Below are 13648 nucleotides of genomic sequence, written 5' to 3'. Positions count from 1 at the left end.
GTGGTCACTGGTAAATTATATTGTGATGTTGCATCTTGTGTAGGTTAGGCGGGCGAGGCATTGTGATTCTGGGGTTCAGGACCCACTAGGGTGAAATGTAATATGAGGGTGTCACCAAAGGTACTTCCATCTACCTGAATGCAAATATCTGAATTTCATGTGTAGTATTTCGTAGTGTTTGCATAATAAATGTACTGTTCCTTCCTTTATAAAAGAAAAAACACTGCCTGGACTATCATGTTTTGAGTGTTGTTGCGTCAATGAGCTGGGATTGCTAGCTCACACTACCTCCCCTGGCTTGGATTGCTCTGAGAGAGTCAAGTGCTACAAGGGGGTACTTGGTTTCCAATAAAAAGACAATTGATGACAGGACTCACACCTTTTCAAATAACCCAATTTCTTACACAGACAGAAGGTGTAGACATCAGACACAGACGCAACACAGAAGGTGTGGGTGCCAAGGACACTATTGATATAGAACTAAAGCAGAAATTGTAGGCGCAGCGGAACCACCAGGGACGAAGAACAAGTGAACCTTAACTGCAAGCCGCCATTGTGCAGACAGCATGGAGAGAGTTCACACAGGAAAGAGTCTTCCAATCCAAGCAGGGGAAATTCATCGCAGCATTGATATGAAGGTATGGGGGAAGACAGTATGGAACAGGGGGAGTGCAATCTTGGACAGACTGGAGGGTACGTGATGGTCAGTGCAATCTTGGACCGACAGGAGGGTACGTGATGGGCACTGCAAGCTTTGACCGACAGGAGGGTATGTGATGGGAAGGGCAAGCTTGGATAGACAGGAGGGTACGTGATGGGCAGTGCACGCTTGGAGAGACAGGAGGGTATGTGATGGGCAGTGCAAGCTTGGACAGACAGGAGGGTATGTGATGGGCAGTGCAAGCTTGGACAGACAGGAGGGTACGTGATGGGCAGTGCAATCTTGGATAAACAGGAGGGTACGTGATGGGCAGTGCAATCTTGGACCGACAGGAGGGTACGTGATGGGCACTGCAAGCTTTGACCGACAGGAGGGTACGTGATGGGCAGTGCAATCTTGGACCGACAGGAGGGTACGTGATGGGCACTGCAAGCTTTGACCGACAGGAGGGTATGTGATGGGAAGGGCAAGCTTGGATAGACAGGAGGGTACGTGATGGGCAGTTCAAGCTTGGATAGACAGGAGGGTACGTGATGGGCAGTGCAAGCTTGGATAGACAGGAGGGTACGTGATGGGCAGTGCAAGCTTGGATTGACAGGAGGGTACGTGATGGGCAGTTCAAGCTTGGATAGACAGGAGGGTACGTGATGGGCAGTGCAAGCTTGGATAGACAGGAGGGTACGTGATGGGCAGTGCAAGCTTGGATAGACAGATGGGTACGTGATGGGCAGTGGAAGCTTGGATAGACAGGAGGGTTCGTGATGGGCAGTGTAAGCTTGGATAGACAGATGGGTATGTGATGGGCAGTGCAAACTTGGATAGACAGGAGGGTACGTGATGGGCAGTGCAAGCTTGGATAGACGTGAAGAATACAAGATGGGCAGCGCAAGCTTGGATAGACAGAAGGGTACGTGATGGGCAGTGCAAGCTTAAATAGACAGGAGGGTACGAGATGGGCAGTGCAAGCTTGGATAGACAGGAGGGTACATGATGGGCAGTGCAAACTTGGATAGACAGGAGGGTACATAATGGGCAGTGCAAGCTTGGATAAACAGGAGGGTACATGATGGGCAGTGCAAGCTTGGACTGAGAGGAGGGTATGTGATTTATTTATTTATTTATTTACGAATTTTGTAAAGCGCGCGGCTACCCCCAATGGGGGTGTCCCGGCGCTAGAACTGTCAGCAGGAGGCGAAGGAGCAATCTAGATAGATGAAAATAACCACGTTTTCAGGCGTCTGCGAAACAGAGCTTCGGATGGGGCAAATCTGAGGTCGATCGGTAAGCAGTTCCAATGTTTGGCAGCAAGAACAGCAAAGGCTCTGCCACCAGTTCTTGTGCGGCGGAATCTTGGCACAAGCATGAGACGAAGGTTGTTAGAGCGAAGGTCTCTGACTGAGTGGGACAATCTCAATGTCTTTTTTAAATAATCTGGGCCGGTACCGTTCAGAGCTCGGAAAGCAAGTGTAAGCGTTTTAAACTTAATACGGTCGGCTATAGGGAGTCAATGGAGTTCTTTGCGAAACGCTGATATAGGGTGTCTGTATGGGATATTGCCAATCAGTCTTGCTGCAGCATTTTGAACTACTTGCAGGCTTTCAATTTGATATAGAGGGGCCCCAGCATATAAACTGTTGGCATAATCTAGGTGGGAGGTAATTAAGGCCTGAGTTACTGTTCTGCGAGCCTCCATTGGCAAAAATGTAAAGATCTTTCTCATCATTTTTAATTTAACAAAGCAGGCCGCAGTAACCTTGTTGATTTGAGGGCTGCAGGAGAGCGTATCATCAAATATAAACCCCAAATTGCGGGCAGAGTGAACCGGGGTTGGAGGGGGGTTGAGTACCGTTGGCCACCATAATGGGGGTGGAATGGTCATTTTTTGATTAAAGAACAAAACCTCCGTCTTGTCGGTGTTAAGTCGCAGGTGGTTCGAGGACATCCAAGAACAGATTTCGCCAAGACAATGGCGGAAACTAGAGAGGCTGGAGTCAGAGTGATCTCTAAAAGAAAATATCAGCTGTGTATCATCAGAATAAGAGATCACTCTGACTCCGCATGCCTCCACTACCTTGGCCAACGGGGCTAGGTAGACATTGAAAAACAGAGGACTCAACGCTGAGCCTTGTGGGACTCCACGTACAAGAGGTTTACATCCTGATTTAAACGGTCTGAGCAGAACCCTCTGTAATCGTCCTTGGAGAAAGGAGCTGATCCACGCCAGGGCGGTGCCGCTCAGTCCAATCTGCTCCAGTCGGTCTAGAAGAATTTTGTGGGACACCGTATCGAATGCGGCGGATAGGTCGAGGAGGACCAACATGGCCTCCTCGCCCTTATCCTCACAATCTCGCACAGTCTCCGATACCTCTAGCAGTGCGGTCTCCGTACTGAATCCAGTACGGAAGCCGGACTGGGAGTCATGTAGAAGAGAGTTGGTCTCTAGGTATTCTGCCAGTTGTAATTGGACTGCCTTCTCCAAGACCTTCGCGGGTTTCGGAAGGAGAGAAATGGGCCGATAATTACTGAATTGCGTGGGGTCAGCATCAGATTTCTTTAGGAAAGGCACCAGCAGTGCTTCCTTCCAGGCAGAGGGGAATTGGCCTAGTTGTAAAGAGGCGTTCCAAATGGCAGTGAGTGGCTCTAACAATAAAGTAGTCAGTTCACTCATGATTTTAGGGGGAACCGGGTCCAAAGGGGAGCCAGATTTGCACTGTAAGAGTAATTTAAGTGCAAAGTTAGGAGTGAGATCCTTAAATGCTACTAGTGAAGGAGCGGTATCATGGTTGTTAGAGACCGGGGAAAGGGAGAGGTCAGATGCTCCAACTAGAGGAAAGGAGGATGCGATTTTTTCAATTTTTTCTTGAAAGAAATCTGATAGTCCATTGCAAAGAGGGCAGCGCAAGCTTGGACTAAGAGGAGGGTACGTGATGGGCTGTGCAAGCTTGGATAGACAGGAGGGTACGTGATGGGCAGTGCAAGCTTGGATAGACAGGAGGGTACATGATGGGCAGTGCAAGCTTGGATAGACAGGAGGGTAGGTGATGGGCAATGCACGCTTGGATAGACAGGAGGGTACGAGATGGGCAGTGCAAGCTTGGATAGACAGGAGGGTACATGATGGGCAGTGCACGCTTGGATAGACAGGAGGGTACGTGATGGGCTGTGCAAGCTTGGATAGACAGGAGGGTACGTGATGGGCAGTGCAAGCTTGGATAGACAGGAGGGTACGTGATGGGCAGTGCAAGCTTGGATAGACGTGAAGGGTACGCCGTTCAAACCCCTCTACATTGGCTTGTCAATAATCTGGGGGCGCTTCCGTACTACAGGCCAGGCCTCTGGGCGCTACCCTCGAACGCCCACTGTGTAGAAGCCTCTCTCCCCAGGTCACCCTCACCCCGGGATGACAGAGAGGCCTCGCACACGAGGGGAGGACTCTGGAGGACGCAGGCTCACGAGTATCAAAGGCGGGGTGGGTGCCTGCTGGCACCCCGAGCGATGCCAGGGCTCGGATACAGATGGGCTGTCGGCCCCGCAGCTGCCTGTGGGGACCCTGCTGGGCTTTAATGGACCTGGAAATGGAGTGCCCCCCCCATCCATCAGGGGGCACAGGCCCGCCGCAGACCAGCGCCCACTCACTGGTGGACAACCCGAAGGCATGCTTGCTACTCTTCAGTGACTGCCCCCTTCCAGCGCTGTGCCAGTCCAACCTCCTGCCAGCCCTGTGCCAGTCCAACCTACCAGCCCTGTGCCGGTTCACCCCGTGCCAGTCCAACCTCCTGCCAGCCCAGCGCCAACCTCCTGCCAGCCCTGTGCCAGTCCAACCTCCAGCCAGCCCTGTGCCAGTCCAACGTCCTGCCAGCCCTGCGCCAGTCCAACCTCCTGCCAGCCCTGTGCCAGTCCAACCTCCAGTCAGCCCTGCGCCAGTCCAACCTCCAGCCAGCCCTGTGCCAGTCCAACCTCCAGTCAGCCCTGCGCCAGTCCAACCTCCAGCCAGCCCTGTGCCGGTTCACCGAGTGCCGGCCTTGTGCCAACCCTGTGCCAGTCCAACCTCCAGCCAGCCCTGTGCCAGTCCAACCTCCAGCCAGCCCTGTGCCAATCCAACCTCCAGCCAGCCCTGTGCCAGCCCTTTGCCAGTCCAACCTCCTGCCAGCCCTGTACCAGTCCATCCTCCAGCCAGCCCTGTGCCAGTCCAACCTCCTGCCAGCCCTGTGCCAGTCTAACCTTCTGCCAGCCCTGTGCCGGTTCACCCCGTGCCAGCCCTGCGCCAGTCCAACCTCCTGCCAGCCCAGTGCCAACCTCCTGCCAGCCCTGTGCCAGTCCAACGTCCTGCCAGCCCTGCGTCAGTCCAACCTCCAGCCAGCCCTGTGCCAGTCCAACCTCCAGCCAGCCCTGTGCCAGTGCAACCTCCAGCCGGCCCTGCGCCAGTCCAACCTCCAGCCAGCCACGCGCCTGTCCAACCTCCAGCCAGCCCTGCGCCAGTCCAACCTCCTGCCAGCCATGTGCCAGTCCAACCTCCAGCCAGCCCTGCGCCAGTCCAACCTCCAGCCAGCCCTGCGACAGTCCAACCTCCAGCCAGCCCTGCGCCAGTCCAACCTCCAGCCAGCCCTGCGCCAGTCCAACCTCCTGCCAGCCCTGTGCCAGTCCAACGTCCTGCCAGCCCTGCGTCAGTCCAACCTCCAGCCAGCCCTGTGCCATTCCAACCTCCAGCCAGCCCTGTGCCAGTGCAACCTCCAGCCGGCCCTGTGCCAGTCCAACCTCCAGCCAGCCCTGTGCCAGGCCAACCTCCAGCCAGCCCTGTGCCGGTTCACCGAGTGTCGGCCTTGTGCCAGCCCACACCTCTGCCAGCCCTGTGCCAGTCCAACCTCCAGCCAGCCCTGTGCCAGTCCAACCTCCTGCCAGCCCTGTACCAGTCCAACCTCCAGTCAGCCCTGTGCCAGTCCAACCTCCTGCCAGCCCTGTGCCAGTCCAACCTCCTGCCAGCCCTGTGCCAGTCCAACCTCCTGCCAGCCCTGTGCCAGTCCAACCTCCAGCCAGCCCTGTGCCAGTCCAACCTCCAGCCAGCCCTGTGCCAGTCCAACCTCCTGCCAGCCCTGTGCCAGTCCAACCTCCAGCCAGCCCTGTGCCAGTCCAACCTCCAGCCAGCCCTGTGCCAGTCCAACCTCCTGCCAGCCCTGTGCCAGTCCAACCTCCAGCCAGCCCTGTGCCAGTCCAACCTCCTGCCAGCCCTGTGCCCTGTGCCAGTCCAACCTCCTGCCAGCCCTGTGCCAGTCCAACCTCCAGCCAGCCCTGTGCCAGTCCAACCTCCAGCCAGCCCTGTGCCAGTCCAACCTCCAGCCAGCCCTGTGCCGGTTCACCGAGTGCCGGCCTTGTGCCAACCCACCACCCCTGCCATCCCTGTGCCAGTCCAACCTCCTGCCAACCCACCCCTCTGCCAGCCCTGCCAGTCCACCCATCTACTACATTTGCGCAAGTCCACCTTCTACCAGTCCACCCTCCTGTCAGATTTGTTGCAGTCCAGTCTCCTGCCAGGCTTATGCCAGTCCATGTCTGAGGCCTCTCTGGTACCCGCTGAGATGCCACAAGTGAGCAGAGCAGGGTCTGTGGTTGGTGGCAGGGGCCTGCAGGGAGCCGGATCAGAACCAGGGGTGGATCCGCAGTAATAGGAGGGGGGGCGGGGATATCACCATGAGGTGGGGAGAGACCCCCTTACCCCCTGCAAGGGTCACTGCTTGCAGCCCCCCGCGAGGGCCCGGGGTGGGTCTGGCACCAGAAGCCAGACCGAGCAATGATGAACATATGGTCGCTGCAGGACGCCCACTTAGGGCCAATCACAGATGCAGTTCACGGTGACGCGCCACCGCCTCTTAATTAGCTAATTAATGAGGGGGAAATAAAGTCTTCTTATTATGACATTATGGATAGAAAGGGCCCGGCTGCCCTGGCGGCGGCTCTGCCACTGCAGGCTGGTGCCACCGCCGCCCGCGAGCTGTCCTGGGCACAGCCTCGCCACCCTGCCAGCTGTGCCAGCCGCTAGAGAGGGCACACGCAAGTACGGCTGCTGCCCGAGCCCCCTGGCACCGTGCTTGGCACAGCATCCGCCCACCCACAGGAGACACCGATGGCCAGCCATGAACGCGCCTTCACGGTCACACTCCCAGCCGTAAATGTGCAACTGGTGAGCTGTGGCGCCTATGCACCGGCACAAGGGCTCAGCGCACAAGTTCCAGCACCATGGGTGTTGGAGGGCACTGTAGGGGCCAGACAGGGGGCAGCGCCCACCCATCCCCGGAGCCAGCCTCGGGGCCCAGGAAGCAGGGAGCCTCCCTGCGAGCTCTTTAATCCGATGTAAGATTCCTGGTTTGATCGCTCTGAGTGGCAGAGATTTCAAGCGCGCCCTGCCCTGCCCCGCGCCCGCGTCTGTCTCTAAAGGGGGGCAGGGGGGCGAATGCATTCTTATTTACTTTCCAAACTGGACCTGGGTGCTCGAGTCACCCAGGGTGGGTCTGGGGACCAAAGGGCGGGAGATGCCAGCACCCGCTGCAGCCTGGGATGGAGGCCCGTGTCTTCAGTGAGGAGATCACCCCCCACTGCCCCTGCCACCCACTGCCCTGCCAGCACCAACACAACTACAAACCATCACACTGCACGTGTGGCACTACAGACTATGCCAGGCTTCTCAAGCTATAAGAATGGCTGGGCTGCAGCATTTTTTTTATGCATATTCAATTATTATAAATTATCAACTGTTGTGCTGGTCTCTAAATTAAGCAGGCGGCACTGCCATGTGGCAGCCCGTCAAAAGTCTAGACAATTACGTGCAGGTGTCACGCAACGGAAAGAACCGGCTCAAATTAAGCACTGAATTGGTGATGCTATGATAGTGCGACCAGTGGCCGCGCACCCAGCACAGGTGATATTACCACAGCACGACCAGTGGCCGCGCCCAGTTGCCCTCCTCGGCTCTTCATCCTAGGACACACATCACATGCTGCGGTGCGAGGTCCTTCGGTATTACCTGCTCAGACCTCAGCATTGCACCTCCCTGGCCTCGACGTCACTGCCACTCCCAGAACACTGGCACAGCCGACTGCTGGCACCGGAATTAAACCACAGCCAATAGTGGGCATGCCAATGTTGGCGCTGGCAAAGCACCCCATGCAGAGCTGTCAGGGTTCATGGTCCTGGCCACTGAGGAGGAATCAATGGGTCAATCACTTCCAAGGTTTATACAATAAGTCAAAACTAGAAATTCAGGAGGGTGAGTGGCAGGGCACCCGGAGTGATAAAATAATATTCTCACTAGAGGAGATAACAAAAGCGATCAGTGGGTTGACCCCTAATAAGGCCCCTGGTCCAGGTGGTACCCCACCGGACCTATATAGAAGTAGTCAAGTCAAGTCAAGTCAAAAACCACTTTATTCGATTTAGTTAATAATCATAAAAGCATTCTACAATCAAAGGAAAAGGGACAATACAAATTCATGAGAAATTACATACATCAATAGTAATTTATATATTCACAATTTAAAAACGGCTAAAAAGAAGAATAAATATTTAGCTAAAAAATTACAGGTACAAAAACATTTTCCGTTTCATCCTTCCGTGCAAAACCCTTATGTTACATTTTAAGTCGTCTCCTCCTGATCCTAACAGCGGCAACAAGATAGTTGGCCACGCTAAACATAACCAAAGCTGAATCCAACAATTGAAGATACAGGAGGGCAGGTTTTGCCTGATGGAAGGCTTTGTCCTTCAATAAAGGTACCAGGTATTTCTGTCTGGGCACAATAAAGAAATGACAGAACAGCATAAGGTGCATATTATCTTGCGTTGAGAAGTTGTCGCAGTTACAGACAGGAGCATCCTCCTGCTTATACCAACCTTGGCTATCACAAAGGACCGTGTAAATCTGGTTAAACCGAAATTTAACCAGAAGCCACCTGTGAAAAGGGATGTTAACAATGGCAAGATACGGTTGTATAGTAAGGCAGGAAATGGTCAGAAAATGGGCTCTGACTGTGGGTTTAGTAAGTTGGCGTTCTTCCCTCTCCACAATTTTCAATTTGGGAAAGTTGAGCTTGACCCAATCTAAATCAGATTTCTTTAGACCTTGAGGGGCAGAAAAAATCTCAGGACGACCAAGGTCCAAAGAACACTTATGAATGTAGGATAGCCAAGCAATATTTTTAGAATTATCCAATTTTAAACAGTCCCCCAGTATTTTATGATTCAAACCTAGATTGTTATTGGTCCAGGTCCTAATCCATAACAAAATAGGTGCCATTAAAAGGGTATCAATGATATACCCTCGAAGGAACTTATTTTCTTCCCTTTGAATAGGTTCACAATTCACATAGCCCCACAGGCCTGAGCCATACCTGGCTATTGCCACAGATTTTGCCCTATACAGGTTTAATAAAGCACCAGTTGGCTTCCCGCCCAGTCTCCTGGAAAAACTTAAAATAGCGTTGGCCGAGCTCCTGACCGCTTTAGTTTTGGCTGTAATTTGAGGAGCCCAGCTACCCTTGGTATCATAGATTACACCAAGGTAAGTAAATATTTTGACATTAGTGATCACGTCACCATTGCAATAGAACTGTTTGGTATTATTTTTAACAGCCCCAAAAGCCATGACGTGAGATTTGGAATTGTTTATCACTAAGTCAAGTGAAGACATAAAATCATTAAAAGCATTTAAGAGTCTTTGCAAACCTAAATGAGTCCGAGCTATCAAAGCTGCGTCATCCGCGCACAGGAGAACAGGGATACGAGTATCCCCTGCACACGGAGTGTCCAAGGTAGCAGTTAAAAGATTCTTCTCTAATGAATTTATATAAAGAGTGAACAGCATGGGAGCAAGAATGCAGCCCTGCCGCACGCCCCTGCTCGATTTGAACCAAGCTGTACGATTTCCTTCTTGGTCCATTCTAATTGAAGCTTTTAAATCCTTGTGAAGTTCTGCCAAAAAGTATACAAGGGGAGGATCAAGTCCCAATTTTAACAACATGGTCCACAGCCGGGCTCTATTAACCAAATCAAAGGCCGTGGACAGGTCCATAAATGCAACAAAAATTGACCCCTTTTTTGCAGTTGTGTATTTTGAAATTATCAAATGAAGATTTAAGCATTGGTCCTCTGTTCCTCTGCCTGAACGAAACCCATACTGGGCATCTGTTAAAATATCATTGTCTAGAGACCAACTGTTAATTCTTGCTAGCAAAACTTTGCCCAGGATCTTCATGGAAGAATCCAATAAAGAAATTGGTCGAAAGCACTTGGGGTCGTTTCTTTGGCCCTTTTTAAAAATGGGTACTATGATTGAACATGCCCAAGTTTTTGGCAAACCCCCCTCATACACACAGTTGAAAACGTTGGCTAAGATCTCAGCCCACATCTCAGGGTTAAGTTTGTAGAGATCCAAAGGGACCCCGTCTGGGCCGGGAGCTTTATTAGCAGCAGAGCCTAAAATTGCCAGCTCTACTTCAGATTTACTAAAGTTTAACTTAACCGGAGAAGCTGGGGAGCAGGGCATTACAAATGCCTCAACTATTTCATTTGAGCCGTATATATTAGAAAAATGTTTAATCCATTCTGCTTCAGGGATGTTAATTTCAAGATCCATGTTATTTGTTTGAGCAAATAAAGGATTATTAATTATGGACCAAAATTTGGAACTGTGTTTGAGGGTTGTAGAATCCATTAAAGAATCCCATGCTTCATCTTTGATGGCCTTTTTTCGCGACTTAACCGCCAAAGCATATTCTTTTCTCAACTGTGCCACCAATGACCTATCTCTAGGGGATTGTTTAAGGGCTTTCAGCAAAGCCGAGTGTGCCTTGGAGCAAGTGCGATCGAACCACCCAAAGGCTAGAGCAGGACCCCACCTTGGTTTAGCTGTAAGCTCTTTTTCTACTCTGGCACAAATAGCTTCAAAGGCACTAACTACCTCCTTCCCCCTCCTCTCTCCGTCCCTACATTTCTCAATTTCTACTGCCATGTTTTGCTCAATAAGACCATGAAAGTCCTCAGGGCAAACTTTACACCATTTGAGTCGCCTTCCCTGGTCTCTACTCCTTACATCCCTTGCAGAGGTGGCCCTCAAATCCCCTTTGCTCAAGCCGGAAAGAGAGTCCAAAACTAGCAGCACCGGGTTGTGGTCACTGAACCCGCTTACAATTGCATTATAGAACAATACATGGCGTAAGAGCCCCGGGGACATAAAAAAGTAATCGATAATCGATTCGCTTCCCCTTGCATTATACGTGACCACACGGTTTGTTGAGTCTGAGAACCCTGGTTCATATAAATCATTAGATGATAACAGATTTTCCATTGCCACACCCTTAGGGCTATGTTCAAAATGTGGCAGCGAAGTGTGATCTGGACCGGTATCATCTACAATCTGGCAGTGTAACTCACACAAATGAACATTAAAATCTCCTATCATAATTAACTGAACAAAAGTGGTTTGTTTTGACATGTAATTAATTAAAGAAGAGGATAAACCTTCTAGAACAAAATTAGGCCCCCCCTGCATGGAGTTGTAACAATTTATAAACACAATCTTGTTCTTGTCTGCCAAAAGAATTTCCACCAGCTGAAAAAAGTGTGAGGAACTGGGGATTTCTTTGACAGTCCCTGCTATTTTAACTGAAACTAGAAGTAGCAGACCCCCTCTATCCCTTCCAGCCGTGGAACTCTGCGCATTGACAAAGAATGAAATATAGCCATCTACCCAGAATCCCTTTTCTTTTGACCAAGTTTCTTGTAAGGCAACTATATCGTGTTCCTTCAATTGTTGTAGCCAAATTGGGTCCTCCTGTTTAGCCCGTAGGCCCGCGATGTTCCATGATAATACCCTGATCTGCCCCCTGCCCGGTTCTAAAGGGTCATTTATAGCAGTATTAACAGTGTCGTCTGATGTGGTAACCACTGCATTATCTAGGCATGGGACAGTCAGGTTATCATGCTCAGGCTCTAGTCATTCAATATCTATACGATCGGCTAGAGCCGTGAACCTATTTGACAATAATAAGTCATTTGAAGGAATGTTCCTTACAGCATTAGCTAGGCCACTGCCCTTGGGTGGCTTTGTCACCCAATCATCATTAACAAACATAGGCGAAATAAGTTTGTCCTCAGCCCAAGCATTTTTAGTAAATTGTGACTTGTTGTTCTCACCATCACCTGGCCTTTAGGCTCGAGGGTAAAAAAAGCCAAGGGGCATCGCTCGAACACCTTTTCCTACAGGGTCCAAAGGGGAGCCATCCCAGAAGAGGCGGCTGGCGACATTTCTAGATTTAAAATTAACAATTACACAATCTCCAGCTACTGCCCACCCAGTTGACCCTTCTACTTGTTACAATATTGTCTGCGATGTTACTTTCTCCCGTGCAGTTAGCATTACACCATTTTTTACATGTTAAAGAAGAGTGTCATGATGTTCCACCACCCCATCTGCAAGTTTAGGCACGTTAACCAAAATTGCTACAAAAGGTGTTGCATCCGGAGGTAGATTTACTGGGGGTGCCCTTCTTGCCACAACCCCCTGCGGGCCTCTAGGCCTTACTGAGGTATTTACACTGGGAACAGCCTCCGTCGTGGGAATATATATCCCCTTATCCACTTTCCCTTTTTTTGGACAGGGTTATCGGTGGCCACTTTAGAAGTGACAGTCAATCTATTTGTAGAAGGACCACCAACCTTAGGGGCAGAAACCTGCACAACTGTAGGACATGGCGCCATAGGTGTAAAAGAAGAGGGGGCCCGGGTGTTAAGGGCATCATTGATGCGCTCACATTTTGCCACAAGGCTCTTGACACAATCCTTCAGAGTCTCAGTGATGTCGGAAGCAATCTGGATTAATGCGGTTTCCAGTCTTTCTGTAAACAGTTTTTCCAGTAAAGACGAGATGCCCTCCTCAGTTACGTAAATTGGCCGTTGAGGCCCAGGCTGGTTAAATGCAGTCCTTCCTGCATCCCCCGGGGTCATAGGGAATGATGGTATCACTGTTTCAGGCAAAACCGGGAATGGAAGAACTGTGGATTGTGGCAGGGTGGGTCTACAAGACTCAATGATGACCCTAGGTTCCAGCGGGATACAGTTTATAGCAGAAGCATTGGATGTGTTAACAGCCCCAGGGCTGATTGCAAGGCCCAACTCACGCTCTGACTCTGCAATCTGCGTTGATAGCTCACCCACCTTTGTTGTTAAGTACGTGATAATGCTAGTCGTGTACTTTGGAACCTTAGCTTTATCTTCGCCTGCCGCCGATGTAGCAAGTTTGCGCTTACCCATGATGAAAGGGATGTGGCCCGTCCCGTCCCTGGTCGTCCTTGGACGGCCTTAGACGGCCCGCCCTCTGCCCGGGCTCGACCCGGCGCCGCCCGCGCGCGTGCGCGGCGCGGAGGAAGCCGTCTACTTTTGTGCACCTCCTGGCGCTGTCAGCAGGAAGTGGGCGGTGAAGTGCACCGGGCAAGCTGGGAGTTGTGGTCCGCTCCTCTCCGCGGCCGTGTGATGGTGCTGCACGCGGCGGGGGCGACCACAACGTCAGGGACCCAGCGGCGCGGTGAGTTGGTGCTGCACGGCGTCTGGTCACAGAGCTGTGTGACCCCTCCTGAAGCCGATAATGATTTTGGTAAGGCCCCCGCTCCACTCCGGGAGCCGTCTCCTTTTGTGCGCCTCCTGGCGCTGTCAGCAGGAAGTGGGCGGTGAAGTGCACCGGGCAAGCTGGGAGTTGTGGTCCGCTCCTCTCCGCGGCCGTGTGATGGTGCTGCACGGCGGCGGGGGCGACCACAACGTCAGGGACCCAGCGGCGCGGTGAGTTGGTGCTGCACGGCGTCTGGTCACAGAGCAGCGTGACCCCTCCTGAAGCCGATAATGATTTTGGTAAGGCCCCCGCTCCACTCCGGGAGCCGTCTCCTTTTGTGCGCCTCCTGGCGCTGTCAGCAGGAAGTGGGCGGTGAAGTCCACCGGGCAAGCTGGGAG

At 52.0% G+C, this 13648-nt stretch overlaps 1 protein-coding gene across 1 annotated transcript in view; it reads right to left on the bottom strand.

The window, feature by feature from the left end:
* SLC7A3 (solute carrier family 7 member 3) overlaps positions 1–13648 on the bottom strand; it is a 49167-nt gene that overhangs the window by 19042 nt on the left and 16477 nt on the right. The window lies entirely within an intron of this gene.

Source organism: Lissotriton vulgaris, chromosome 4_1 (assembly GCF_964263255.1).
Source record: "Lissotriton vulgaris chromosome 4_1, aLisVul1.2, whole genome shotgun sequence".
Taxonomy (NCBI): Eukaryota; Metazoa; Chordata; class Amphibia; order Caudata; family Salamandridae; genus Lissotriton; species Lissotriton vulgaris.
The sequence above is the reverse complement of the archived record's forward strand: the minus strand, read 5'-3'. Positions and strand labels throughout refer to the sequence as shown.